Genomic DNA, 26,728 nt, shown 5'->3' on the forward strand with positions numbered 1-26,728 from the left:
TCCTGATGCTGGCATTGAGAACCGAGGTGAGCAGGGGCAGAAAGCCTCAGCTGCGTCCTCCAGGAAACGCGGGACTCCAGTCTGTGTGATCGGCCCCTCTCCTGTCCTTGCTGGCACTAGCACACAGTGTCAGGGCACCAGTGCAGAACACACAGCACTAGTACACCACCCTCGCGGGCACTGAGCAGCCACCTGCCGTGACTTCAGATGGGCCACAGACTGCTCTGACGCAGGGCGTGCTCTGTCGTCACGTGCCGGGGGCGCGGCCTGCAGTCCCAGAAAGAATGAAGGCGGTGACGGTCACTCCTCACAGGGCCATCCAGGAAGAACCTCCTGGACGAGTGGCATATAAAGTCCTCTGTTTTCCCAACTGCAGCGTTCCTACTCTACACAGGCTCATGCACTCACCCACCCAGGAGCTGGAGTGCTTTAGCTAAGCTTCCTGAATATGACTTTGCACCTGATGTGAACCCAGATGCAGATTATTGCTGAGCCAAAAGCTCACGAGAAGATGCTCATCCACACCTCAAGTTGTATCACTTCAATGCAGCAAAGCAGGTTTCCAGCAGCTGCAGCCAACCATTCCATCCCACCAACACCTTTTGTATATTCATTCTGTGCTAATATTTCAGTCTTTGCCACTTCCTACTTTGAAAATGTCCAAACCTACATAAAAGTTAATGCACATATTTACACACTTTTTATCTACATTTGCCAATATTTAACATTTTGCCACATCTGCTCTATCGTTATGTAAATATACACTTTTCTCACGAACCATTTGATGCTGAGCTGTAATAGCTAACATGACACTTGACCTCTAAGTACTTTGGTAACTCCTAAGGATGACACTCACCCACATACCTGTAACATCACTTGTTAGAAACCGAATATTCATTCAGTAGCCTCTAAAACACAGCCCACGATCAAATGTCCAAAACCAACAACATACTGGCATTTGTCTGTCATGGGCCAAGTACCACAAGGGCAGTGAGAGAAACGAAGATGAGTTAAGGCCCAGGTTCACAGCCCAGGGGGAGACGGACACACAGATCCTTCCTGGGAGCTGGGCACAAAGGGGGAGCTGACTCACACGTGAGTCTCTGTCTTGGCAGAAGAGAAAGTGGTGGCTCCACCTGAAGGCCTCAGGAAAGGTTTCTGCAATTTGGGGCTTTTCAGAGGATGAAGTTACCCAACTTACACGCAGAGAGCGGGAACGGAACACAAAAACGGAGAGGCTAGAATATGACAGCCAGAACAATGCCGCCCAACCCCCAAATGTCCAAATCCTACCTCTGGGAACTTGTGACTACGTTAGGTTACACGACAGGGAGGTTGCAGAAGGAACGAAGGTGCTCATCAGCTGACCTTGGATGAGACGTTCCAGGGGTGGGTCTGATGTAATCCCTAGGGTCCCTGAAGGATGGGGGAGGGGGCGGGCAGCCTCCAGAAGCCGACAAAGGCAAGGAACTGGATTCTCTAGAGAGCCCTAAGAAAGGAACACACCCTCCCAACACCTGGACTTGAGCCCAGTGAGACCTATTCTGGACTTCTGACCTGCAGAACTGAAGAACAATATTAGGTTGGCCAAAAAGTAAGATGTTACGGAACATCCCGAACGAACTTTTTGGCCAACCCAGTAAATTTGTGTTGTTTTAAAGCCTTTTTTTTTTTTTTTAACGTAGATGCTTGAAACAAGGCTGGAAACTGTCAAAGTGCTAGGGGCTGGGGCCAAGTCATCGAGTCCAGCTGCCAAGAGCCATGATACGATCTGTATCTTAGGAAGAAAACGCCGGAATGAAAGGAACAGAATCCAGAAGGAAAACAACTGGCGATGCTTGTTGCCAATGATAAAATTTGAGCTTTCAAGCAAAAAACCCTAGAATTGTGGAAAACTGGTATCTGTCACCAAGATCTCAGTTGACAGCTTCCCAAAACTTATAGAGTTTTCTGAAGACTTTGGTGGTGATATTAACAAATGTGTTTTTAGAAAACATATACGATGAAATCTGTCAACATTTAGATCTGGATAATTCAGTAAAACTAATCCACCGAAACAGAATCACATATGGGTAAAAGGTTGATTCAAAGTACAAAACAGACCCATTTCAGAGTACAGAAAGCTCACGGATATGGTTTCAGACTCCACGGGGTACCACCTGTCGAGTTTTTGTGCGGTACCAAAAAATATCCACAATCATCTGAAAAGGCTATTAAAGTACTCTTCCTCTTCCAAGTACAGATCTGCGGCCACATATTCTTTATGTATTTCAACTAAAACAATACATCAAAACTGAATGATGTATAATCAGACGTAAGAATCAAGTGGCCTTCTATCAAGCTAAACATTAAAGAGATTTGTAAATATGGAAAACAACACCACTCGTATTAAACTTTTTTTGTTTTGGAAACTAGTTGTTTTCCATAAAAATGTCGATACATACAACCCACATAAGCAAAAAGTTCTGTGGAGTTCTCAACAATTTTTTTTTAATTTACTTACTTACTTATTTATTTTTACTTATTTATTTATTTTATTTTTGGCTGCGTTGGGTCTCCATTGCTGTGTGCGGGCTTTCTCTAGTTGTGGCGAGCAGGGGCTACTCTTCGTTGTGGTGCGCAGGCTTCTCACTGTGATGGCTTCTCTTGCTGCGGAGCAGGGGCTCTAGGCGCCCGGGCTTCAGCAGTTGTCGCACATGGGCTCAGTAGTTGTGGCTCGCGGGCTCTAGAGCGCAGACTTCGTTGTCCAGCGGCATGTGGGATCTTCCCGGACCAGGGCTCGAACCCTTGTCCCCGGCACTGGCAGGCGGATTCTCAACCGCTGCGCCACCAGGGAAGCCCTCAATAATCTCTGAGAGTGAAAAGGGTCCTGAGATCAAACAGCTTGAGAACCGCTGCTTTAGGGAGGCCCTACGGCGCGGACTCAGCCAGGCTGACATAGGCCCCGTCAGCAGAGCTGCCCTCCTGCTTCCTTAGGCAGGACGAGGCAGCCTGAGAGGGAGCCTCACTCTGCTCACATTTCCCTGTCATGGTATCAAAGCAGTTAATGCCAAACTCAAGTGCTAACGAAAGGCCTGCCGTACATTAAACCAGGCTGAAGCCACCAGGATTAACGGGATTGGAATGCATAGTAATAAAAACTCATTAGTACTGCTTTTGTTTAATCCAAGAATGTTTCAACCGATTTATTCTACTTGGGATTTGAAATTTCACTTGTTAAAAACAGGGTATTGAGAATGCCACAACCACCTCATACCTAAAGAATTTGAGTTCACTCCTTCCATAAACACAGCAAGCAGCATTCCAACACCACCCTTGCCGGGCTTCCAAGGGCACAGACACTGCACAGGTGTGACCATGACACCACGTGGCTCTGTGTAACAGGGACACCAACACACTGATGGGAAATACATACATAAAATAACCCAAAAACATCAGCAAACGTACTTCCACTGAATAATTTATAAATCCAAAGGAATCAGGCCTTCCCGTTAAGTACATTGACAGGAACTACTAAACAGGTTTTTTGCTGTATTAAACACAATGCCCAACTCTGGGGCGGCTTAAATAGCTGCTTTGCCTTTGAATGAGTTTGTGTACTGTTCTTCATGCCACAGATGTCCTTGAGTGCCAGATACAGTTCTAGAAATCAGAGATGCCGCGGTGAACTAACTAGACCAAAATCCTGCCTTGGCAGAATTTACATTCTGCGACTAGGAGCACGTCTTTGAAAAATAAGGATGCACGAAATATCAACAGGAGGTAGCACGCTTCTGAGCTCCTAAAGCAATTCCATGACATTATTAGAAATAAGATGAGCCCCCATTATACGAGCAAGTGCTCCATCCCATGAGGTCAGATATGAAGGTCATTGTAAGGAATGACGCTACAAGAACAGAGTTCAAGGCAGTTAGGGGAATTCTGTTAAGTCTTCTAACTGCAACCAAGCACTGTGGCAAGAACAGAGCTCCCTGGCTGACCTCGAGCCCCTGGAACAGCCAAGGACCTCCCAAGGGGATGCGTGGGGGGTTGGAAGCCTGGAAGAAGGGCATCTGTAGTTTGAAAAAACAAATATTTTAATTAAATTTTTTCTTTGGCACAAATAGTTTTGAAATTTCAGCATGAGATTTTTGTTTGTTAAAAGGGAGCATGAGCTCAGAGGCTGACGAGTACCGCGAAGAAGTTAATATCCTTCCTGTTCAAGGAAAGAGAGGGATGATGGACTCAAAGCCTGAGTGGGGGAGAGAGGCCTCCAGGCGTCACCCAAGGGTCCAAAACTGTCCTCAGAGACGCTCGCACTTTGTTCCCCTTTCCGTTATGACCCTGCAGGACGGGCGCCACGGGGCTGCATCGAGAACTGACATCACGGCAGCTGCTCGTGCCGTGCGCCGAGCGCTGGTGACTCCGACACGGCCTTCCAGACCACCAGGACCTGGGAGTGATCCCCTCCGTCCTGAGCCTTCCAGTCTTGAAGCTCTGCATTTCGCATTTATCCAGAAAGGAGCCGACTGTCATAGACTGAAATAATACACTCACGAGGGGCCGACCTGGCCGGTACCAGAAACCACAGTACTTTTACACATCGTGTCCCCGGCCTTCCCCACGACCCATACCTCCTGCCACCCAGGGCTCTACAACGGCAGGCCACGCTCTTGTTCACAGGTGCTCAGTGAGAAAGGACCGGCTTCCACCTGAGGACAGGGGGCTCGTGATGACAGGGGGTCTTACAGCTATTACTAAATCCGTTCCCCAGAATGGATTCCAGTGTCCACTGAGAATGTGACTATATCACCTCTTCCCGCAATTTCCATTGTCCACCCTGATTCCACCTTTACTGGGGACCAACACCAGTTTCTGTCCACCCCCTAAGGCAGCAATAACATTTAAACATAAAAGCTGTTTGAAAGACCTCACAATATATATAGCCACCTGCGGTTCTACAATGCTTATTAGGGGGAAAAAAGTTACAAACTCTAAAGGAAATGTGGTCAAAGAAGTAACAGCAAGATATTAATTCCACTCCCAACCTTTCAATAATTAACATTACTCCAGCCAGTTCTGCACCAAGGAAAAGACCACAATTTGATAACTCATCCTTCCTTTGAGACGCAAGATACTCCACGACAAGACCACCAAATCCTTCTCGGCTAAGCGCTGCAGCAGGCCAGGGAAGGCCGTGTTGCCCACGGGCGTAAATCTCCTGGGGAGGCTCAAAGAGGGAGGGGGCAGCCAGAGAGGCTGGGGGGCTGGCGGCACCGAGTCGCGGGGTTTGGGGCAGTGGTTCTCAACTGGGGTGACTTTGCCCCCCAAGGACCACTTGGCCATGTCTGGAGACAGCTTTGTCGTCGCAGCTGACGGAGGGTGGTGCTGGCATGTAGCGGGCAGAGGCCAGGGCTGCTGCTGGACGTCCTGCAGTGCCAGCACAGTCCCCACCAACAGGAGGGTGCGGAGCGCCAAGGTGGGGGGAGCCTGCCGCACTGTGCAGAGCTGTGAGCGAAGTGCTCCACAGATGCAGTTTTTTAATAAGCGGACTGGTTTTTAAAATATTTCAAAGTAATGTTTTACTCTTAAAAGACCTACAAATAATGCCTGCGATCAAACATGTATTCACAAGAAAGCAAAACATTGTCACCACGTAGCTGGAAAACCCTCGAGGTCCCCAAAACTGGGCTGAGAATTACTAAGAGGCAAGCAGACAAAGGAAAAAAGTACAAGATGAAAAAAATGTGCTGAGGACTAAGACAAGCGGCCTCTCACCGTTGCGGAGCACAGGCTCCGGACGCGCAGGCTCAGCAGCCATGGCTCACGGGCCCAGCCGCTCCGCGGCATGTGGGATCCTCCCGGACCGGGGCATGAACCCGTGTCCCCTGCATCGGCAGGGGGACTCTCAACCACTGCGCCACCAGGGAAGCCCAAGCTTCACTTCTTAATCCAGGTTCTAAGAGTGAACCTGATCCTGAAGTTTTGCGCGAGCTCGTTCACCCTGCGTCACGTGGAGATGCTCAAAAGTCCGTGGGGATGGGAGCGCTGGCGGGGGCCCGCTGAGAGAGAAAGGAACCGGGCACCCGCCACGCGGTCCCGTCAGCGCTTCACAGGTGCGGTGCAGGGCTCAGAACAGGCTAAGTACCTCGAGCGGCTGTCGGGCCCCACTGGCGCTCTCGTTACACTGTATCAGCGTCTGAGTGGGGAGGACGCCCAGACTCCGCGGCTCTGGAGGAGCACAAAGAGGGGGCGTGGTCCGCACGCGAGGACCGGCTTCCGTCCCAGAAACGCTCCGCCTGCCAGCGAGCAGCCAACCTCTATTTCTAACACCTGACAATTTGAGAGGCGAAATCTTACCTTCTAAGAGGACCAACTGGCCACCTAACTCAGAAATCGCCGCAGACTGTAAAAGGAAAAACTGAGCAGGGCAGGAAAGCGGTGGGGAGAGAGAGGAAGGGGGGCCACGGAGAGCACGCTGACTTTCCGTTCAGTCATTTCCCTCCGACACGGCCACCCAACTCCACCTCCGGTGCAGCAGTAACGGGCAGGCATCTGCAGCCAGGTGCCTCCGCAAGGACGGCAGCAGCGATCGTGACGGCTGACGTTTACTCTAGGTGCCTACTCGGTCCCGCTCAAACCGAGCTCTGATGTTTACACAGCTATCACAACCCACTTCTCTTACAGAAAAGCAGCTTCCTAAAGCAGGTAGAAAGCAGAGCCCCGGCTCAAACCTCAGCGCGTCTAAAACCACTCTGCGGCTCCTGAATTATTTTTCATGCTACTGAAACTCTGCATGAGGCTTCTAGTAGGTCCCCTAGGACGAGGGGCCATAATGTGATTACAGTAAAACTTTAATTAAACACAAAGATGACCCTCCCACTTCGCAAACATAGTCAGAGGCAGTGGAATGTGGAGAAACCGTTTTTTGAAGACGACCTGGGTTTCAACCCCTGACTACCTGAATGAGCTTTTGCAGATTACTCTGAACCCCAATTTCCCCACTTCTGCAATGAGGAAACGACTGTCAAACTCACAGAACTGCTTAAAAATAATTGGAAATTGAGATTATGCCTATAAATATATCAAGCACTTCTTAAAATCAATTCATTGTTGAAGGCTTTCTCTGAGTAAGTGACATAAGTTCAGAGATACTTTCTCTTCATTTCATACTGTTTTCCAACTGCACTGGCTCCTGGCTGGCATTTTCTTTGTTTGGGGTTTTTTTTTTTTTGGCCTTACCGTGTGGCATGCGGAATCTTAGCTCCCGGACCAGGGATTGAACCGGTGCCCCCTGCGTTGGGAGCATGGAGTCTTAACCACTGGACCGTCAGGAAGTCCCATGGCTGGCATTTTGGAATCTCTCTGCCAAAGAGCTAATGAGCGACACCAGCAGATAAAATGCAGCCAAGGGGAGCTGCTATTTAAAGAAATCCTCCCCTTAAGTGAAGAATTGTTTGACCTGTGACTGTTAGCCCTTAATTACATGGTGCGTCAGTATTTTAGAAGAACTGTCTCACGAACTAGCGGTTGGGGTCCACGATGGCGCCTGCCCTGAATGTGGACATTTGAGGCTTCTGTCTGCCAGTGACTTAACCCAAAGAGTTTAATAAAGGACAGTCTTTGCCGGTGAGGAAGTGACGTTATTATTGCTGGGAAGGTGAAAGAGCTACTCAGGAAATATATGAATACAACACAAAACTGCAGGGTTTTCTCCAAAACAGCAGCAGAGAGAGGAAGCCTGGGGGAATTTCAGGATGGAGTCATCAGGGGGGCAGTGGTCAAGGTGGAGGCGTGGCCGGGCTAAGGCAGGAAGGTGGGCACCCGTCGGACAGGACGGGGGGCGGGGGGCAGGGGGGAGCACAGAGGTCCCAGGAGAGCGGGGCCCAGCCTGCCAGGAGGCCGGCAGAGGGAGCCGAGGTCAGGGTGCTGCTGCCCACGGTCCAGGCTGAGCTTCTGCAAGATCTCTTCCGGCCCGACGATGGTTTCCCTGGAAACACACATTCTGGCCTCACACCGATGCATTCTCCTGAGACTCAGAAAATATAATCCATGGCCCTTTGTGCTCAGGATCCCCTCAGGCCACCTGCCAGGGCCCAGGAAGATCTGTCGATCACCAGGCAAATAAGCCTGTGTGCCTGGAGAGGATGGTGTCCCCCTCCGCCACGCCCAGTGGGCGCCCCCCAGGAGGCAGACAGCAGCCCCCCTCTATTTCCCTGCTCCCGGTTCCTGAGCAGCCTCATCAAGTTACCCCCTCCTGCCCCTCTTAACCAACACTTTCTATTTTTTAAAGCCATAGCATCAATGCAGAGACAGACCCTATGGTCTGGGGCCAAGGACCCCTCACCCGTTCCCACTCTCAAAGGGCAATGAGTGGGCTCATTACTAAGCCACCACTTTGCCAAGTCAAAGTCTAAGCCACTTTCCCTTTCTGGGGCCCGAGCGATGGTGTCTACTGTGTCATCAAAGTCTACGAGGAGGAATGTGATGATTACACAACAAGGTGAATGGACTTAATGCCACTGAAGTGTATACTTCAAAATGTACGATAAAAAATAAGTAACAGGGCTTCCCTGGTGGCGCAGTGGTTAAGAATCTGCCTGCCAATGCAGGGGATACGGGTTCGAGCCCTGGTCCGGGAAGATCCCACAACATGCCACGGGGCAACCAACCCCGCGAGCCACAACTACTGAGCCTGCGCTCTAGAGCCCACGAGCCACAACTACTGAAGCCCACGCGCCTACAGCCCGTGCTCCGTCACAAGAGAAGCCACCGCAATGAGAAGCCTGCGCACCACAACAAAGAACAAAAGTGGCCAAAATAAATAGATAAAATAGATTTATGTATATACAGAAAAAGTAACATTCAGAAACTAAAAAGATTCCTCAAAAACCTAGAGTTATTGCTATAGGACTCAACCACTCCTAGCTATATAACCAAGGTAAATGTAAAAAACTTGTATACAAAAACTTGCATACAGGTATTCACTGCAGCATGATTCATAATAGCCCCAAAGTGGTTCAACAACCCAAATGCCCATCAACTGATGAACGGATAAACAAAATGTAGTCTATCCACAAGGGAATATTATTCAGCCATAAAAAGGAATGAGGACTCATTCGTGCTACAGCGTGGATGAACCTTGAAAACATTATGCTAATGTCACAAAAGGCCACGTATTGTGTTAGTTCAGGTCTGTGAAATGTCCAGAATAGAGACAGAAAGTAGATGAGTGGTTGCCTGGGGCGGTGGGTGGGTGATGAAAATGTTCTAAAATTGTGGGAATGGGTTGCCTAACTGTGGATCTAATAAAAACCACTGAATTTATACTTCAAATGGCTGAACTTTATGGTATTAAATTATATTCAGTAAAGCTGTTTTTTAAAAAAAAAAAAAAGCCAAGAGGCACCCAACCCACAAGGAACTGCCCAGTAATGGCTTTTCTGTTAAAGGTGCCCAGGCAGACTCTACAACTTGTATCCAAGTTCAGTTGCGAAAGCAGCACTTTGTCCCCCATATTTTAATTCTGCTTCAAGTCAAAACTCTGCCATTCCCCACCCCACCCAATCAATAATTATAGCTCTGGCTGCAGCTGATAAGATGATCTCCACTCTATCTGCACAAGCCATTTAATATACGTAACAGTCTTTCTGCTTTGAGAGTTTCACAAACGTGAAATCAGCTCCTGTTTAATAAGCCCTAACTACACGCACTGCCTCCGATTTTGTCCCATTACACTGAACACAGACTCCAGTTTCAATACACAGCTTAAATTTTCACGGTGACAGGACACAGAATAATAAAACTGAGGAAGACTGCAGCATGTGTTGGTTTAAACGATACACTTAGTTTAAGCTTCTAGCTCACACAGGGCCCAGGGGAGGGGTACCCCTCTCGCTCTGCGTGTGCCTATGGCCCAGGACCTCAGAGGAGAGTGAGTCAGAGGAAAAGATCATCAGGCAGCAAAAAAATTAAGTCTCTTAGCACCAGCACAGTATTTTCTAAGACCGTCACGGTGCACTAACAGGACGGATAAATCACCGATGAGGCAGGGGAAAGACAGGCCCAGCTTGGGAAGCTGCAAGGAAAAATGCACAGGAGGCGAATTCGGGCGGTGGCGGGGGGGCGCTTCCTGTACCGAATGTTCAGAATGCTCCCAAGGCTCGGCCGCAGACTTCTGTCTGCCAAGGCGCACCTGACAGGTGAGTTCACGCCATCCTCCTGGGCGTTCCCAGGCTCCGGGTACATCTCCCTGCGGGCAGGTGTCTGCCTGCCCCTCTCCTCCCACGATGTGGCCGTGACAGCGCGGTGGCTCTGGAGAAGCCTGAGAAGACAAATGAGCCTTGGATGCGACCAGGAGAGCAGCCCGGGTCCGGGAACGAGAAGGCTGCCTGTGCAGCCCTGCAACTACCGAAGGGGATTAGGCAAGCACTTGCAAGCCTGGGCCTCTGAATTTCTGGACTCCGATAGGGCTAAACCACTGGCTGTGTCGCTGCAATTCTACACACGAAGGCAGGCAGTGGATGGTGCCTCCCAAGGGCTCCCGCCCAGGGGGCCCTGCTCCCCGGGAGGGTCCCCGCACACCTGCCATCGACCAGCCGGGACTCAAGTCAAAAATGGCTCTGTTCTCGTTTTCTCCACCAAACTTACACAAAATTTCTTCTCGAGGAGCTTCTTGAGAACATTTTCATCTGTGTGAAGTGGTCCCAACGGGCTGCACATGAAGTAGGAAACAGGAAGGCCGGCGCTGGGAAGGAATTACGAGATGCTCTACAACCTTCCAAACCAGGCTCCCAGCACACCACCCTCAAGAGTCTCTGCTGGATCTGCGTGCCTCATACTGTTGCCATACTGTTCCTTAAAGGAACCCACCTTTTCATAATTAAAATGTTTTCAGAAAACCTGGATTCTTCTCATAAATGGAGCACCACCAAACGATCTGAAATCAGATACGAAACTCAGCTCCATCATCCCACGGGAGCGCTGTCTGCTTCCTGCGGGGACCCCGAAGGGTAGGGCCTGACAGGTAGTGAGCGCCGGGCATGTCGGCATCTAGCAGACGTTAGAATTTAACGCACTATTACGATAAAAACGTTCGCGTTCTCCCTGAAATCATCTGGCACGCAGGGCACACCCGGCACGCAGGGCACACCCAGCACACTCTGGCCCACGAGCTGGCGAACTGTGGCACTTGGGCCCATTTTTGTGTTGACCCTGAGTTCAGAGTGGTTTCTGTTAAGTTGGTTGAAAACAAAAAAATAAAAAAGAGGAAGAGGAAGATCATTATTCGACAGAGACCACGTGCAGCCCAAAAAGCCGAAAATATTTGCTACCCAGCCCCCTTCAGCTCGTTCTCATTACACTTTGCCAATGAGGTGACCCAAGACCAATTCTGCTGGATGCCTCAGATCCACTGCGCACAGGTCTTCAAGCTTTTGATAAAGGAATTCCACCCGAGAGGCCATCAGTTAAACGCTTTCAAAACGGGCCTCAGTCCAACCACTTCAACGTCGTTGTAAGGAGTGAGTCTCGTCTACGGCAAACCAGATCGGGGCGGGAGCAGGGCTGGGACACAATTCCTCCACCTGTTCTCGCCCGCCTCCTTGGCCCCCACCACTCCACCCCCCCCCACCAGGCACTGAGGCTCAGCTGTGTGCATCCTGATCACTCCAGCACCAGCAGGTGAGGGCGGAGACCCCCGGGATGGAAGACCCCTCCACACCGCCAGCTGCAGCCCCCTGGTTACCCGAGACAGGCCGCTAACACGCCGGACCGCCCCCGCCCTGTCCCCGTCTCTGTCAGCAGGTACTGAACTCACTTCACACGACCCGGTTTGAGAGTGCCCTGTTGCCCGCAGGGGCCCCGATGGCTGCATCCTTGCAGGCAGTGAGCTCTGGATGTCTGCAGCTGCTGATGTCCCGTCAAGAATGCGGGCAGCCAGGCCACCCCACGTACAAGGCCTCTATTATAGAGCCGCACAGCTGGACAGGCCTTGAAGCCTCTGGTGGCCCCTCCTCCCCCTAAAGGGCGCAGCTCCCGGGCCAGCCTAGACCCCCCTCACTCTCAAAACTGCCCAGAGTCTAGTGATTCGTTATAACAACACACAGCATCATAAGAAGACATTTTTTAAAAATCTTCAAATTAATGAAATCTGAGCAGCTGGTATGTCACAGACATGTCCCAGTCACATGACACAAATTAGGTTAATAGGAAGAAGAGGTCAGGACGGGGGGCAGGTTTCCTGACATAACGCGGAAGCTCTCCCACAGCCTCATTCTCGCACTGCCCGGCCTGGCCCACGGAGCGAAAACACCTGGTAGCTCCTGCCTGGGCGTGAATCCCTGGGCAGGTGTGGTCACGATGTCTTTATGGCACAGAATGAAGTGGCCACCGTGCCCAGCGGTGCCTCTTCTGAACGTCCTCTGCCCTGACCTCAGCACGAAGAGACCACAGGGATCCTGGCACCCTGGGGAGGAGGGGGGCTGGAAACTCGGCTCAAGTTTGTTACGGATTTGTTGAACCAAGCGCATGCGAGATGGAAACACTTTTCCTACATCCCATTTTATATCTGCTCCCTAATTGTACGGGATCAGAAGTCCCAGTGCCCCCAAACTGGGTGAGCTCGGGCACGCGTCACTACCCGGTTTTCTGATGGAAAGGCTGCTCTGTTTCGGCCTCACCACCTGAAAACCAGTAGTGAGTCTGGCCTCCCCACACGACTCCTGCCCGCTCCCAGCTGTGAAGATCAAAGAGCAGAGAGGCAACAGCGAGGTTAACGTCCCGGACAAAACCGGATTCAAAATATGGCGGGCAAGTGACTTACCTTCCCTGGGCTCCCTTTCCCTCTGCATAGTTACCTCCCAGTCTAGGGTAGGGCCAAGCAGATTAACACGTGCAGGGCCCTGAAGAGCAGCTGGCACGCAGGAAGCACTAATTATTACTAGTTTCTTAATCTGTAAGAGATCTTATTAACGACCAGCGTGTAAAGTGCTTTGAAGATTAAGCAGGTACTTTAAATGACAACTGTGTTTTTAAGTATGGTATTCTGTAATTGACTGAGCACTACACAAGCATACAGTTTAAAAAGTATTGGGTTGGGGCTTCCCTGGTAGCGCAGTGGTTGAGAGTCCGCCTGCCGATGCAGGGGACACGGGTTTGTGCCCCGGTCCGGGAAGATCCCACATGCCGCAGAGCGGCTGGGCCCGTGAGCCATGGCCGCTGAGCCTGCGCGTCCGGAGCCTGTGCTCTGCAAGGGGAGAGGCCACAGCAGTGAGAGGCCCGCGTACCGCAAAAAAAAAAAAAAGTATTGGGTTGGCCAAAAAGTTCGTCATCTTATGGAAAACCTGAACGACCTTTTTGGCCGAACCAATAAACGTAAGCTGACTGTTTGACGTCTTTCCATCCGCACCAGTTCAGGTGGTTGAAGGTCGGAGGGCTACTGCCGCAAAATACTTAAATTGACTTAAAGCTGCTAAAAATATTAAGTCTATGAAATGTACAAAGAAATAGACATACACATTACAACTAATATTGAGTTTTTGACCACTGATTTTTATTTCTGAATCTGTAAACATCCCGGTTTCTGCAGCGCTGACGGCTGCTGTCGTCTGCCGTGTGTGGGTTGGGGGTTGGCGGTGACAGTGGCCGTCCTGGTGTCTGCTGTCATTTAGGAGCCGAGGCGGGGCGCTGCTCCGGGAGCCTCCTTCGCAAGCGAGCAGGTCAGATGGTGCGGGCTGCGGGCTGACACCACTCCACCCAGGGGCCTCTTCACCTGTTTGGCTCTCGGGCCAAATCCGGCCACGTTAGGGAATGAAATGCTCTGCTTTACCTGCCCTGCCGCGGGGGCGGCTGCTTCCACTGTGAACGCCCTGGTGGAAAGCGATGCCCAGTCGAGAGGCCACTTTCCTCCTGCCAGGAGGTCCGGATGCGCACAAAGCCCAGTTATTTGTTTTGCCAAACCGTATATACATTGAATGGAAATGTTTGTTTTCTGTGTCCCGCTCTACGTCTCCAGGGACAAATGATTAAACACGAAATTCAAGGGCATTTTGTTCCCACTCATCACCTCCAACCTGGTTATATTAAGAGCCCCACTTCCTGCCTTTTAACTTAGGTTTCTGTCGGCCTATCATCCACTCTTCTTTGTTGACCTTTACGTGTACAATGTTGCTTCAAAATCCTTCTTCAAAGGAAAGGTCAGAGTGAAATGTCACCAGGAATGATGCCAGATGGCCAGCAGCCAGGGGCACCCGCTCCCAGAGCTGAGCCTACCTGTGGGGTGTGTGACCTTGGGACCAAAGGCAGGAGGGACGGCCCGCAGCTGGACCCCCTGACCTACTGCCGGCCACGCCCACACCAGAGAAGCCCAGTTCACCAGCCTGGACCCCCAGGACCCCCATCCAAGAGCTGCTTACGGAGCGTCCACTGCACGCACACGCTCTGTTGGAACTGCAGGTGACAGAGAAAGCTCCGTGCTCCCTGCCCTGGAGGTTGGTCAATTAACAGGAGAAAGGACATTAAAAAAAAAAAGCACAGAGTGAATATGTAAGAGGATTTCCAAAAGGTGGAGGGTTGGGAAGCTGAAAGAAACCTCTAAGGTTACTGCACAGGACAGAAGATGGCTGTGCCAGATGGGGAAGGAAGGACTGACAGGATGCAATAAATGACAACAGCAGAGGCAAGAGATGGGAGCGAGTCAAAGGTAACTCTAAGCTCTCAAGCCTGGGAGACTGGAAGACGGAGGACTCGTAAGGAGGCAACGTCAAGAACACACATTCGGGTGCAAAATCCAAGTCCGGGTTTGGAAGCACTGAGTTCGAGGTGAGGGCGAGACCGAGAGAGATGCTGTGACCTGCCATTCTGACTCTACCACCCACTCTCTCGGCTCTGGTTTACAAAATACAAGTGATCCCAGGCTCACAAAAGCAGCGCGTTAGCAGCACAGAAGACCAGTGCCGGTTCACGCTAGAGAACTAACTAACCAACATACCAGCTAGAGACAAGCAACACATGGGCACAACGGGCAAAGGCCAACTGAGCATGTTAACAATTCAAATCTGCAAAATCTGATCTAGAAAAACTGGACTCGGAAGGAATCAATGGCACAAAAGAAACAGTGGCTGAAGCTAAATTCACCAGAATCTGCTATGGATAAATGGCTGATAAATGCTGGAGATTTAAACGGAATATATTTTACCCTGATGAGAATAATTTCAGAAAAAAGCAAAATTTGAATGGTTTGTCTGTGCTCTAAAAACTTAATGACTTAAACTGAAGTTCACTCAGGGAAACTTTTTCATCCAAAATTCATCTGTGATGATATTTCTGATAAAGTATTTATATTCACAAACAGAGTCAAAATATCCTCAGAACAAAACAGTGTGTCAAAATGCCCTGCGTTCAGCGGCACACAGCGGGGTACGTGAGCAGCTGAAGCAAGGGCTCCAGGTGGGGCTTGTGCGGGCTCAGTGCTGACAGGGGGCTCGGGGGGGAAGCTGGCTGCTAAGAGCCCTGTGGGGAGCAGGGCCACGCTTTGAGCCCAAGGAGGAAGAATCGCTCTAGGGAAGGGGAAAGAGCAACCTTAAAAAGAGTCCAAAGCAGGACTTGCCTGGTGGTCCAGCAGTTAAGACCCCGCGCTTCCAATGCAGGAGGCACAGGCTCGATCCCTGGTCAGGGAACTAAGATCCCACAAGCTGTGTGGTGCAACCAAAAAGTCCAAAGCAGCTGGACTTTCCTGAAGTAGAAAAAGGGGTGTGACTCCATGTTTCTCCCTGAGGCCCACACCCTCACCTCTCAGCGTGAGCCAGGAGCCACAACAAGGCCAGATGAGATACAGGACGCCCACCTGGATCAGAATTTCACATGAACAGCAGATAATGGCTTAGTGTATCATAATTATGTCCCAAATATTGCCAATAAATATTTTTTCAGTATAAAAAAAGTTGTACTTAAAAAGTATCCATTGCTTACCTGCAATTCAAATTTAACTGCATGTCCAAATTTAACTAGTCATCCGTCCAGCATTTTTAGTTGCTCAACCTGGGAATCCTCGCCTGGTGTCCATGGCCCAGGCCTGAGCACCTCACCTCCACCCACACCCTCCGTGCCCCTGACCACCAGCCCTGAGTTCCACAGACCAAAGGCCTTTCCGCAGACCAAGCAGCAAGTAAAGACCCCCCCATCCGTATCTAACGAGCCCCCCACACACATACTGTGCATGGAGGAAGCTGCCACCACAGACTCAGAAAAGGAGAGAGTCTGCGGGAAAAAGGCCAAGCGTGGGAAATATTTCAGAGACAACAGGGGGTGCGGGCTAATGACAGACCACTAGAGGGTCTAATGAGAAAAGACTGTCTGAAAGTGAGCAGTTTCAGTAGCAGCTTAGTTTCCAGAGGGCTGAAAACAGGTGCTAGCTAAGAGTCTGGCATCCTCTCTAGTCAGCTGAATCATAAAGAAATGGCTTCTCAGCCAACGGCTTGCGTCTTCACGGTGCCTGCAGAGAACGCCACAGAATGTGCCCTGTAAGGACCAGCCAGCACTTGGGTAACTCAGGCAAGTGCCTGTGGGCAGCCAATCGATGTTGCTGCGTGAATGAATGAATCTACACTTTCTCAAAGAACTTGTTCTGAAATTTGAAATCGTACATAATTATTGAAAATCGAAGTCCAAGGTAAATCTTCCATTCCCTGGCACTCACCACGGTAGCTAACATTGTTTGCTCTTTAACTAGTTTGTTGGCTGAGGCTTATTTGTAGGACCAGTCACAAGCGTCTGTGCTGGGCCCAAACCAAACAAATGAACCAAAAACACCTGCTATTCCACCCGATGAGGCACACGTTAAGATTCACAGGCATGAAGCCGAGAAGCAAGGCCACCACTTCCCAAACTAAAGTGAATCCAGTTCTGAGCGCGTTATTTTCTACGCCCCTTTGTGTAACTGTTGTGGCTGGTATTTAGTTACGGGAGCGCTTAATCAAACAAACATCCAAGAACACCACAGTTTTCTTATTTATACATAAAAGTATTATTCAACCCCACGCCAATTTCCCTTGCTCTATGCTGGAAGAAATCCCAAGGACGCCTTATCAAAACAAAAAACTTCAAAAAAAAGAGGACGACATATATTTTTAAAAAGAGAGTACTGCATATTGCTTTGAACTTAGGATATAAATCCCCAGCATACTCTGAGTTTTTATAAAGGAACTTTTATTTGCTTTGCTACTATGAACTTTCCATTCTGCTAAAAGGCCCCTAATTTAGAATTTACAAACAAATCAAGCCTGGACAAAGTGAACGCTGTGTTGAGCGTTGGGATACGATATCACCTGGCATCAAGCAAACGTGCTCTATGTCTCTGCTGCTAAATGTTTAGGTATTTTATGATGGAATAAAAAACCTAAGCTAAAAGCGGGTTTAATGCTCAAATTAAACCAAAGGTTTTTCATACCAACGCCTGAAACGTTTAAATTCAAATGGAGTCTGTGTTCTCAGTACTTGTATTTTCAAACCTGGCCCAAGGGAATGTATCTCTGTCCTCATGCGGGGGATACTGGTGCCAGCTCCGGTTATCTGCTGCTGCCTTGCAACTTCTAAGGAAGGACCTATCCACCCACAGCTCCCCATTCAGTGCTGGAGATACACTTTTTATTATTAATTTTCAGCAAACGTCATTAAGGCTCAGGGTTGCCTAGCGCTCCTGTGAACAAGAGCAAACACTCACAGGACCGGCAGAGACAGGGAAGACCATGCTTCCTGCAGGTGGAAAGAACCACACGACTGTCTCAGCTGAGACCCGCTAATGTTCTAACAGCAGGGAGACAGTTACTCTACTGACACAGTCCTAACACTGGGGGCTGGTCACTGCATCATATCTTTGGTTTCTTGGGACCCAATTCTCCCTAAAGGCTGACACCAACAGTACCAATCTCAAATCAGACCTACAGTACTTCGTGGGGCTGGGGAATGTCAGACTTCGAAGGGAGGTGTTCCGGGTCACCTGCTGCTCCTGTGCCGATGGCCTTACCTGTTCCGCTGAGGACCCCTGTCAGATTAGGGCACTGTGGTCTTTCCAGACGACAAACGTGCCGTGTCTATCGACATTAAAAGTCAACGGAAGAAGGAAAAGTACAGACAAGGGGAAGGAACACCCACTGGCCAAGCGCTGAGTGCAGCCCCGGGCTGAGGGCCCTGGTCGGCCACTCCCCCTCGGGCCCCAGACGGCCCAGCGGGCGGCGCCCACCTGAAGGACGCGGGCCCCTGGGCTGGAACCCAGGTCTGTCTGACACCTGGTCCTCCCGCTTCCCATCCAGGCAGCCCAGGTGAGAGGAGCCCTCGTCATGGCTGGTCGTCCCCACTGCTGATTTTCTTTCTGCATTACCTACATTTCAATGCCAATATGAACCTTTACAAACCCTCCACAGAGAAACGCACGGCCAATTCTAGAATTCAACTTCAATTCCCTACATGATGCAGTCTGCCGCCACTGGGGTCTGACGTGGCTAAGGCACGGTGACCTACCTTGACAGTCAGACGGGGCTGAAGGCGCCCTCGCCGGGCGCCTCTCCTCCGTGCCACCTTCTCTGTGGCCGACTTTGCTCCTGGCGGCGTCCTGTTGGCCCTGACACCGTCCTCCCACCCAAGTGGGTCAGGGTCTGCAGGAGCACGGCACCGCGCTCAACCGGCCCCCGCGAGCCAAACGCGCCCCACCGGGTGGGAGAGGCTGAGGGGGACACGGGATGGCCAGGGAAGTGAGGACGGGGCACTGGCTGCAGGGGAGTGGACGGGAGGGAGAGTGCCCTGGAGAGAGGGCAGAGCAGTCCTCCAGAATTCGGTGCCAAGAGGGGGCTCCTAATTCAGACGAGAAGGCTGTGCCCATCCTGGGTTGTGTCTCACTTCACAAGGACCGCAGAGCGTAAACAAGACGACGCAGATGGGCGTCTTGGGCACCAAGCTCGCCCTGCTCCTCTGAAATGCCACACAGTCCAGACTCAAGACAGCCAAGAACAGAAGAAATGATATCTTGGTCAAACCTGGTCTACTCTGGCCGAGAGTCTTGTCTTTGGAGAAGCTCACAAAGCAAACTTTGTACATGGGCATATCCCACGATAGCATCTCCAAAGGTCCGTGATAAACCCCAGCGCCACGTGCCGGCCAGCCGGGGAGAATGCGATCCTTCGTGCGTCCACTTCCCTTTTCCGCCTCTGCTTCTCCGGTTCTGTCAGTGACCAGCTGCGGGAAGCACTACGTGCTTTTTCTTTATGCTGAGGGAGTTGAACGTCCTGACAAGGGCCAAGCTGACCGCCAGGGCTGGTGGGGAAATCCGCGGCTTGCCACGCCGTGGTCTGCAGGAGTTTCAAACTCGGGTCGCATCTCTTTCTGCTGGTGCTGCCAGACTGGGCGGGGGGGTGGTCCCCAAACCTTCCACTTGGCCCTTGTACGAGCTGAGCTCTCCTCCATCCCCAAACAAAAGCCAAGCCTTCACTGGGATTTGCAGACTAGAAACTTCCCCTCTCCTGTAATACAACCCTTATCGGATTTCTGTCCAGAGAGCAGATATTTAAGACATCTGAATCGTGGCTGTACAATCGAAGTCTTTTTTGCAGATCTGACCGTTTGCCATCCTTTGTCTGCCGTTGACCCTTACGTGAACTCGGTGGCACAGCTGAGTGTGCACTGCCCGATACAAGGGCAGGTTACTTTTATATACACACACCTGCATATCTAAATAGGAAAGCTGTGTCATCTCCGATCCTGTCCACTAAGGCAAATCCAAAGGACCTTGGGCAGAACGCCCTTCCTTAAGGGGCTCCTTGAAATTGAGGCCCAGGAAAGGCGACGGGTGTCTCAGGGTCTGTCTCCAGGCTGGTCCACCCCAGATGCAGCGAAGGATGCCTGGATGCAGAGAGAAACCCAAGTCTGGGACATCCGCTCTGGTCTGCTATTTCTTCCTGGAAGACAGGGCACCCTGAGGACCCACCCATGCTAGAAAAGCAGTGACCCTTCAGTATCGCCCGCATCGGCTCCCTGTCTCAGCCTGTCGAAAGCAGCGAACCTTAAAGAGCCACGTTTGCCCTTTTCTCTGCCTGCAGGGCCCGGTGGCAGGCAGGGAGCCTCCGTTCTCTCGAGACCACCTTTGTCTTTATTCCACTGCCGAGAAGTATGTCTCTTGGAAGAGGCAGGGAAGCAGCAGAAACAAGGACCCTGAGAAGGATTTTCCGAAAGAAATGTTTCCAGTGAAAGAGAGCTCTTTCTAGAATCACAGGCCCAGAGCTTCAGCTGGGCTCTGCTGCTGACGTGGCTCCATCCATACTCAAGCTGGGTGGGTTAACACAGGCAAGCTTGCTTTCTTTTTCCTTTGATGGCGCCTGTATATATTTTGGTGTGTATGGCCGCCTAATCCTTTTGAAAGATAACCTCTCTCAAGCTTCCTCTCTGGTGAGATAGTTTGGAAATGAAACTTCTCATGGCCTATCCCGACATTCCAAAACCCGCAGGAGACGCCCCACACACACCACACATCAGCACCCGGCTGCCCCTGCTAGGAAGTCCTTGCCCGGGACTACGGGTAAGCGGCTGGCAGTGTTGCATCAGACGGTGAAATCCTTGGTCCAAGGCTGCTGCTCGCTCCTTCCAGAGATGCGCTGAGGAAACGCACTGCTCTGACCAGCCTGGGCTCTTCTGGAGGGCTCCTGGGCGGGGGTGCGGATCTGATGGACCACGTGGAGGCCCGCGACCAGGTGCTTTTTGTTTATAACAGCCACTCCTCTCCCTCTGGTTCCAACAGGTCACGCCACTCGACATTTCTGGGCTCATACAGGCCAAGTGACACTTCTCAGTCAAAATCTCTGTCAGCGTCCTAACACCGGAGCTTCTGGTTTCTACTACCCCGGACCTTTACTGTTCCTACTCAACATCCATTCTTAGAGTCTGGACACCAAGCTGCTCCATAATCACAGAATGTCACCACTTCCTGCTTAGGGCTGGAAACCCCAAAGCGAGTATCCTAGTGCCATCTCTTCGGAATCCAAAAGCAGAAAGCGTGGCCCTGAGGGCTCGGACCCGCCCAGGGTCACTCGGTCCGAGGCTCGGCTGACAGCAAGGCGGTCTCTGGACTTCCAGGCCAGTCTAACGGGGGGCACAAGGGGGGCCTACCTGGGGCACTTGTTGGCGAGGGGGTGGTGAATCCACAGGGGGACCTCAGGGCTGGGCACCAGGGGACAAAGGACTCCAGCTCTAGCCCCCGTCCATCCAGCCTGGCTCCCCTGACGCCACCATGCCTGACTCCCAGCTCATTCACGAGCTGGGAGGGACCGCAGCCCTCTTCCGAAAGTCACCCCTTGTCACCTCGAGACGACCCACAGGCAGGCGGGGAACACGTCTCCTGGGCTGGACGGCACTACCTTCTCCTTTACAGACGTTCCCCGCACCTTCACACACACACACACGTCTCAACTTCCCCGCTGGCCGCTTGCTGAGCTATCAAGACTAATCCCGTTCGGCTGACGGCCTTCCCCTCTGCCAAGGTGACGAGCGCGGAAAAGCTGAGGGACTCCTCACGGCCCGACCACAAGGTCTCCCCCACGTAACACACCGCTCGTCCTGCCACCTGGAGAGACAGATAACGTGCAAGTCTCTAGAGACTGAAAAATGTACGAAAGGTGATTGATTATAAGACACTCTGCACGAGACGCCATGAATTAAATCTGATTTTCCCCAAGAAACAACGCCGTGGTGGGATTTCATAAAGCAACACATGCAGGATGCAAAACGCCGACACTACCAAAGGCCGCAGAGTCAAGGACAGGGTCAGGCCCCGCCCCGCCCCCTCAGCCCCCACCGTCCCCACCGCCGTGCACAGCCCTCCAAGAACGTCCGGCCTTGGCTCACGGCTTTTACAGAAGTGATCACAAATCCCAGATCTTAAAGAAAAACATAAATGATGTTTCCATATTCTACTTAACAGAGAGCCTTCCCATGAGCATATGAATGAATGAGCCAGATAACACAGCAAAAATAAACATGAAGTACGACTGAGTGCAGTAATACTCCGTTCCCACCACCTCTTCCCTCATTATTTCCCCTGTGACAAGGAACATTTAGATCAAGCAGTTCTGGCCAACTTCTGGGCGTCTCCACAGCATGTGCAGTGAAACAGGAGGGAACAGGACCACTTCAAAGCTTTCTGAGACACTGATCTGCTTTGCGGTCATCCTTACACTTCCCAAGGCAAAAACGTGCAGTAGGCAGGCATGCGTCCCCTGACTATTCAAAGGTCAGGGGCCGAGGCCACACCTCTGGGGCCTCTGGGCTGCGGGAGGAGGATGGACCCACCCCTGAGCACCCGACCGTTCTGAAACCTCCTCAGAAGCAAACGGAAGGAAACTGCAAGGGGTTTAACACCTGCAAGTCCGCCCAAACCCACACCCTCCATCACAAAGCGGCATCCTGGTCTAGGGTCTTGGAAGCAGGGAACCCTGGCACCCCCAGGCCCCCTCCCTCCACACGGCTCCCCTTTAATTAAAGGTCCTGACACCCCCTCTTCCATTAAGAACTTCCTGACCAAGAGAGAACAAGTAGCAACCTCTCCTTAGCCCCTTCCACCACCCCGCAGTCTCTGAAGCCTCTGCAGCTAATTCACACCTGCTCCATTACAGCAGTCACCACCTCTGAGGTGGGCTCTTCACAGGGCAGAAACCTCCAGAGGCTAAGGCTTAACCCTTTACACACCAACCCTAACTAGAGCTCACGGTTACTGAACACCAGGCAACGTTCTAAACTCATTTTACGTATCTAATCATCAGCACAGCCTACAGCATAGGGACTGTAGCTCTCCCCATTTTCCAAATGGGGAAACTGAGGCTGGGAGCTGCAGGTGTTCCCACACACGGACTCGTGAGACGGGAGCTGCCGAGTTCTGGTGCCTCCTTCCACGTAAGCTATTCCTATCGCCTTGGCCCCTGCAGCCTGAGTTTCCACGCCCTATCTGCAGTTGGTGGCAAACAGATAACCAGGCTGCTCAGAGATGAATGCGCCCCACGCCCCTCCCACCCCAAGGGCCCGGGGACCGCAAGTGCTTGGGTTCCTGAAAAGGCACCTTTTGAGCATCTACTCAACACCAGGCACTGGTGGGTCCAGGAGCCTGGCCTCAAGGGGCTTGCGGTCCAACAGCGGCTGAGGTCTCCTTGACGAGGCCCAGTTGCCAGTGGTTTGACAGATGCCGGCTACTCCCAGAGAACCCAGGAGCTGGTTGGAAACTCTGCCCCAGACCTTCGGAAACAGATCTGCAGGTCGGCGAAACGCCCAGAGGGGATCTGTGCGCAGCACCTGTGAGCCTGTGAGATGGGTCAGACGCCTGAGGTCTGACTTTAGGATGTGAAAGGCGCTAGGACATCATGCAGGTTGAACTCACATCCTCAGGCAGAATGCACTCCTCGTCTCCACCCTGCCTCTGCGCGTTTCAGGTGCGGATGGTGGGGGAGCCGTCGTCACGGAGAGCAGTGCGCGCAGTGCCGTGGAAGCGGCTCCTGCTTTGTGCGCTACCTTCCCAGCCATGGTTAGTCTTGCCCCTCGGTTTACAGTTTTATATTTATTAGTGCACAGTTTGCATCTGTAGGTCCAGGTACTAAGGCGAGGTCGAGACGAGCAGGGCTGTGGCCCTCAGGCCACGCGCATGATAAAGTCCTGCTGGCTGGGGGCAGTGCAGCGCAGGGGGAGGGGCTGGGAGAACAGAGTCGGCCCTCGTGAGCTGGGGACAGCGCTGCCCGCTCCCACGCAGCGTTGGACGGGAGGGAGGGCCCTTCTGCCTCTATCCCTGCTGCCAGTGCCACACACCTTGCTGGAAAGAGACACCCTGTGAGGGCTCGGGTCAGAGCCAGCAGCCCCCTGAAGAGGCTGCGAATCTCCCAGTAACGGGGCGGTGGGGGGGGGGGCGGCTCTCCAGGGAGATGCAGCAAGAGCTGCCTTGCGGTTGCTCAAGGCAGGACAGTGAACAGGCAGCCAGGAGCTGCAGGGAAGCCTGAGGAATTCAAGGTAGCAGAGCCCTTGCCGTGACTCATCAGACCACAGACCTGAGAGCCTCTCAGTAACTAGGCCTGAATCCTGGCGCAAGTTATAGCTGGTACTTTCCAAATTCTGATTGCATCAAATTCTGAGGCTAGCAAGACCTTATTCCCAGTTCAGTGTGGATTACTCCAAGAATTCATGAATACTGTTGCCTAATGCCTCCCAAGATGGCCCTCTAGGGAGAAAGAAAGGTCTTCCAACAGAAGATTTCCTTTAAAAACCAAACTTGCTGCTAAGAATTGGAGGTTATAGACTTACGGGGGACATGTTATACAATTACAATTGCAGATAATCCCCTATTATTTCACATAATATTATATTATTATATAATATCATAATATTATATTATGTTATATATATAATATATATATTGTATTATATTATATTATGAATAAACATTCATAATAATATTTCACATCATATTAACATATATAACAGCATAAAATCAAGTTCATGAGGATTCTTCTCAAATACTAACAACAGTGGTAATATTTGTAATTTATAAATGGATTTTTAAAAGACTACAAATTAGGCACTCTGAATTCTTACAATAAACTTACTGAGAAGCACAGTAAATAAAAGAAGTTACAAGAAACAAGGCCAGATATTTGTACACTGTTTCAATAAACTAGGTGATTTAACTTGTTCTAGTTCTGTTGTCACTGTGCTTTTGTTCCAGAGAATCAATTCCCTTGATTTACAATTGTTCTAGGAATCATATACAAAGACTTATTAGTTAAAGAATATTAGTTTTCTAAGCAAAAAAAAAAAAATCAAACGCTTCTCAAAAAAGAGAACAAAACGCATTCAACCTTTTCAAGAAGAACCGTTTAAGGGTACAATTGCTATTGCTAATATTATAATCTCAACGCCCCGTTCAATTTAATCCATCAGACCTCAGAGTCTAAATATCAATATTTCTGTAAGAGTGACTGTTCTCCCTCTTCTTCCTACAAATCCTCGACTCTGAAAGAGAAGGCTCACCTTTCAGGTGGACGCTTCCTCAAATCACACTGAAAAAAGTAAACACACCCGAAAAAAGGTCAAAGTGCTGAAATTAACAAATGTTTGCGCCACCCCTGAAAACAAAAACACACAGCCTGACCAGGCCACCTTCAAAACACCAGCGTGTGAGGTCAGCTTAGGACAGAGTTACCCGGGTTTGCATCAGCAGCAAGCCACACTGGGAATTCACACAGGTCTTGCCTTGTGTCCCTATTTGCCTTCTGGGGAATCATCATAGATAATAATGTCCACTTCGGTTAGAAACCCTTAAATCACCACAAAAAGCAACAACCTCTACCCTCTGACTGTCTTTGTCTAAATCGATGTGGACAGAGAATTCCTCCCAGGCCCTAGTCCAGTGAGTGTAAAACTCAGGACACCACGGAGGAGGGGAGGGTGGGCATGGAGGCCAGCACGTCCACGCCCAGCAGTGTTTGCAAACTGCAGGTCGCCACCAGGATTTTTCGCGATGCAATGGAAAAGAGTAAAAATGACCAGAGTGCAGCGCAAATACGAGAATGAGCACTGTTTGGTGGGAAGTTTCACTTCAATCTGTATATAAATATGTACTTCCCCGTGTGTGCACCTGAGCACCGTTTCAGTTTATTTCCTCGCGTAGACTGCAGCCAAAGAAGCTGACAGCCGCCGCCCTCGGGAGAAGCGGGGTGTGGGCCCCAGCAGCCCTACCCCGGCCCGAAGGAAGCCTCCCCAAGGGACTTCCAGAACCCTGTGCACGTCGGGCTCTGAAACCTAAGTGCCTGTGTCCTTCTGAAGGAGGAACGAGACGATCTCACCAGGCGGAAGCACGGGCGGCTGTGACACGCAATCACTGAGACCAGGGCCATCCTCAAAGCCAACCTGAGACGCTGTGTTACTAAAGAACCGTCTGAATCAGAAATAGGACGATGTACGGCCTACCAGTGTATCTTGGTAGTACTGATACTAGAAGATGAGAAACCTTCCCCGGGCAAATCAGGCAAAATTCTCAACAGCAGGACAGGTCAAGCCGGTGAAATGGTACATCAGCCACAGAGCACCTGAGAAGTTGTCTCCTTACCCCATCTGGGAAGGAGCCTAGTAGCCAACCCAGGAAAAACTTACCCCAATACCCTAATTTCAACAAGACCCGATTACTCCACAAGTAGAAACGTCACAGTCCCTCGTTCACAGGGTGATGTGTATCAAAGTACAAAATGTGGTACACGTTTGTAGCCAAAACCCTCCAAAATAAACCCCAAGTCGAGACGCCAGGACAGAATTACAACAGAAATTCGAAATAATTTACTGTTCTTTCCACTTGCCAAAATGTTACGACTCAGCTCAAAGATACCCCCCTTTAAACTATACTGCTGTTTCACTAATTATAAAAATAATTCATACAACGAATATTTGCTGAGCACTAGTTCAGGTGCTACACACCTAGCAGTGAACAAAACAGAGCCTGATTTTAAGTGTTTTCTTTATGTACAAATACATGTATCACATTAAGAGAACACTGATTATGGAAAATTGCGTCCAGATTTTTTTCACTTTTAACAGTAAAGTTTTTCCCTTAAGATCAAATGTTCCTTGAAAACATCACTTGTATTGGCTACGTGATATTCCATCGTGGATGGTGTCATAATTTACCAAAGGACAGTTCTAAATGCTGACCACAGGACAAAAACACAAACGAGAGAGAGAG

At 50.7% G+C, this 26,728-nt stretch overlaps 1 protein-coding gene across 3 annotated transcripts in view; it reads right to left on the reverse strand.

Moving 5' to 3' along the window:
- Window positions 1-26,728, reverse strand: part of SLC7A1 (solute carrier family 7 member 1) — a 66,537-nt gene that overhangs the window by 31,787 nt on the left and 8,022 nt on the right. The window lies entirely within an intron of this gene.

This window comes from Mesoplodon bidens (assembly GCF_964165515.1).
Source record: "Mesoplodon bidens genome assembly, chromosome: 17".
In the NCBI taxonomy this organism is placed as follows: Eukaryota; Metazoa; Chordata; class Mammalia; order Artiodactyla; family Ziphiidae; genus Mesoplodon; species Mesoplodon bidens.